We start from the raw sequence: 4529 nt of genomic DNA, 5'->3' as shown, positions 1-4529 counted from the left end.
TTTATCTAAAGATGAAGCTAGCATCAAGAGACGCCTGCACATCCAGGTTTACTGCAGCATCACACACAAGCCAATGTGGAATCAGCCTAGATGACTACAACCGATTAGGGGATAAAGAAAAAGTGGGTTGTATACACAAGGGAGCTTTGTTCAGGCATAAAAAAGAATGTAGTCATGAAACAGTGTAACGGGATTCCGAAACAAAGTACCACAAAGAATTGTTTGCCCCAGGAACCCCAGTCAAAGAGAGAGAGAGAGAGAGAGAGAGAGAGAGAGAGAGAGAGAGAGAGAGAGAGAGAGAGAGAGAGAGAGAGAGAGAGAGAGAGAGAGAGAGAAAGAAAACAGACTACAGCTCTGTCACCAGAGAAAGCAAAACTTTCCCCTCAGGAAGAAATTCTGGCAGCTTGTTTCAGGGCTAAACCAACATATGCACACCTCCTGGGTTTAATTTCAGAATGTCATGATTATAACATCACTCTGGAAAGGTGGAGAGAGAATACAAAGTTTCCTTCCCCTAGTTCTAGTCAAAAGTGGGCAAATTCACCTTCCTTTGCCAACTTGCTTCCAGTTTTCTTTTGCAATATGATGAAAGTAGGGGGTGAGTTTATGAACCTAAGAGCCTGGTGATAATTGGGACCTAACAACAAGGAGGAAGACACGCGGTTAAGGACTCCAGTGGCTGGGGTGGCAGGAATTCCCAGCTGCTGGGAGCTTATTCCTCTCCTCCCAGGGTCTTAGCATCAGTTGCCTGTGGATTCACACTGTGGGAGTGGCAAAGAGAAGGAGGTTTTCAACTTGTCTTCCTTGAGATGAATACTCTAGTTGTTCAGCTTTATGGTTTGGGACAGTCATGGTAAACGCCTCTGGACCCAATCCTGTTTTATTCTGCACTGTTGATACCAATTTGTAAAGAAGTCTGGAAAGAAACTGGATCTACTGGAATTGTCTGCCATTCTGAAAGTTCAGTTGAACCAATTCTGGACTAGTTCAAGTCACGTGACAGGGAAAGACGAGCTGACAAAGTGCTTAATTTGATTTTCGGCATAGCTTGGTGGGGCTTTTTCTCTGTGTTTGAGAAGTGACCGTTGCTTGGACTCACGGTGAGTAACTTTTCAGGACTAGCTAGCAGGAGACGAGTCCATCTCCACTGTCTGAAGCTTGAGTGGCCATTTTGCTTAGCTTCAATGCTCGGCCATTATGGAATAAAAAATGAGAATTCTTGGGGAACTTATCTATTTGCATTTCAGTTTGAATCTGTTTAGGGGAGGCCTCCACCATAATTTGTGGGGGTAAGGGAAATATTAAGTCTGTGCTATCTGGGGACCCAAGGACAATTGTAGCTGAATGGGCCTTTTAAAATGGAAGAGGGCATTCTGGATTTACTGGTTTGTAATGTCATTTTGTGTGCCAGTCTATTAGCTGCTCTCTGTGATGACTGGGTTAATGGAGGCTAAAAATTGCATGACTACAGCAAAAGACAGTCCCATTAGAGATTTATGTCACTCAAGAGTCCCCTAGAGTCTGAAGAGAAGACACAAATTCTCCCTCCAACTCATTCCGGGTGGTTCTATAGCAGTGGTTCTCTACCTTCCTAAGGCTGCGACCCTTTAATACAGTTCCTCATGCTGTGGTGACCCCCAACCACAAAACTGTTTTCATTGCTACTTCATAACTGTAATTTTGCTATCATTATAAATCATTATTTAAATATTTGATATGTGAGCCCCTGTGAAAGGGTTGTTCAACCTCCCCAAAGGAGCCATGACCTGCAGGTTGAGAAGCACTACTCTAGGGTCTTAGTGAGGGAGTCAGGGGCATCTGACTCCATGATGTACATAATGTCATAGGTAATCGCATCAAAAAGACATAACAGGGCCGGAGAGATGGCTCAGTAGTTAAGTTGTCTGCTTTTCCAGTGGACCTAGGTTTAATACCCAGCACCTACATGGCAGCTCACAACTGTCTGTAACTCCAGTTCTGAGGAATCTAACATCCTCATAAAGATATATATGCAGGCCAAACACCAATGCACATTAAAGAAAAACAAAAACAGATGCATACCAAATTCAGAGTTAGTAATATTCCAACAGCTCCCTGGGTAGTGCACATAAGAGTTGGTTATCCCAGACCTCAGACTACTCCATACCATTTGGATTTGCAACCTTCAAAGCCATGTAATAGGAGAGATGCAGCCATAAAAGTAAATACTCTTAGTTTCTTAAAATCTAGCATCTTTGGGCAAAAGAAATCTATCCTATAGATTAAACAATTTTTTAATCTTCTAAAACATGTATCTTAGAAGAACACTAACCACCTAAAATGAAGACTATTAAAACTAATTTGTGATTGAATAAAATCGCATTTATTAGTCAGAAGGTAAAAATTTTAAGTTACAAAATATGCATTGATAAGAACTTTCTTCGGAAACAGATTCCCCACAAAAAAAACATTAAAATTTATATTTATACCGTCCTCAGTAGTAGTCAAAAAATAAGAAACAAAAATATATTTAAATGCTTTATGTTTATAAAGAACCATCATATAAAATGGTGCTGACATAACTGAATATCAACATGTAGAAGAATGAAAATAGATCCATATCTATCACCATGCACAAAACTCAAGGCCAAATGTATAGTAGGGTTTGAAGTCTGGGATTGAAGTTCTTTTGTTGTACAGGATTGTTTTGGCTATCGTGGGTTTTGTTATTGTTTTTGTTTATATGCATGAAGTTGATAATTGTTCTTTTGAGGTCTGTGAACAATTTTGCTGGAATTTTGATGGGCATTGCATTGAATCTGTAGATTGCTTTTGGTAAGATTGCCATTTTTACTATGTTGATTTTAACTACCCGAGAGCATGGGAGATCTTTCCATTTTCTGGTGTCCTCTTCAATTTCTTTCTTCAGAATTTTAAGTTCTTTTCATACACATCTTTCACTTATTTGGTTAGCGTTACTCCAAGATATTTTATGTTATTTGTGACTATTATGAAGGGTGATGTTTCTCTGGTTTCTTTCTTAGCCCATTTATCATCTGAACAAAGAAGGGCTACTGATTTTCTTTTAGTTAATCTTGCTTCCTGCTACAATAATGAAGATATTTATGAGTTGTAGAAGTTTTTTGGTAGAATTTTAGGGGTCACTTAAGCTTACTATCATATCATCTGCAAATAGTGAGAGTTTGACTTCTTTTCCAATTTGTATCCCCTTGATCTCCTTTTGTTGTCTTATTGCTCTAACTAGAACTTCAAGTACTACACTGAATAGATATGGATCGCATGAACAACCTTGTCTAGTCCACTTAAGGGAGTTTTTCATTTCCTTAGTTAAGGGCCTCAATCATCTCTATAAAGTTATTTTTCATATCATTTTCTTCTGCTTCATCTGTGTTGGGATGTTTGGGTCTTGCGATTGTAGAATCACTAGTTTCTGGTGGTGCTGTATTGCACTTTTTGTTGTTGAGTGTATTTTTACCCTGTTGTCTACCCAGCTTTTTCTTCAATTGGAACAGGTGGAGCCTGTGTTTCAAGGGGATCCCTTTGCCTTCAGTTGGTGTAGTTAAGGACTATGGCTCCGCTGAACACTCATTTCGGTCTAAGCAGGACAGAGCCTTAGGTAATTGTTCCTCCAGGTGCCTAAGGCCCAAGACCCCAATGGTTGCTCCTCCAGGTGCAGGCGGGGTTGAGGCTGAGGCTGCAGTGGTCAGGTAATTCCTGGAGGCCACTGCTATCCCCGTGGCTCACCACACTGCTGAAGCTTCTCCCTGTGGCCTGGCCTGCCTGCTATGCTGCTGAGTCTTATTTTCGGTGGCCCCTGAAAACTAAGGATTATATTTTTAAAATCTAAATGAGTTATAAAAATTTTATTGAGTGACAAATGTCTTATAAAAACAAGCCTTATTGGAAATGTGTAAATAATCAGGTTGGCTATGACCAAAGATTATCTTTCAGGTTTTCTAGTTCTGTATAATAATTAAATCAGTTGGCTTTTGTCATCTATATACCTGCTTTTAGTAAAGTTTGTGAAAGGGCTTACAAACAATGTGAGTGTAATGCTTCGTGTTTCCATTCAGCTTTTGCAGGCTCTTAACAGAATCATGACTCTGGTTTAGTTTTGTTGTTGTTTTATTCTTTGTTCTTTCTTGATATTTTCAAACATAAGACAGAGTCTTATATAACCCAGGCTGGCTTCAAACTACAAGTGGTAGAGGATGACCTTGAACTCCTGCCTCTCTCTCAAGTCTCAAATTACAATTACAGCCTAGAGCCTGCGACAGCTCATTTAAAATTGTCATTGGGCCTAAATCTATTTTTTAATTTATTTTATTTTATTTTTGAGATTATAATAAAATTACATCATTTCTCCCTTCTTTTCCTCCCTCTAAACCCTTCCGTGTACTCCCACCTTGTTGTCTCTCAAATTCATAACCTCTATTTTCACGAACTGTTGTTACATTGGTCTGAAGTCTTTTCAATGCCCACTGTGCTGCTCTGTTTAAATAGGGCCACCACATACTTAGGATGGACTT

The sequence above is a fragment of the Arvicola amphibius genome, chromosome 3 (genome assembly GCF_903992535.2).
Source record: "Arvicola amphibius chromosome 3, mArvAmp1.2, whole genome shotgun sequence".
Taxonomy (NCBI): domain Eukaryota; kingdom Metazoa; phylum Chordata; class Mammalia; order Rodentia; family Cricetidae; genus Arvicola; species Arvicola amphibius.
This window is presented reverse-complemented; position numbering follows the sequence as displayed.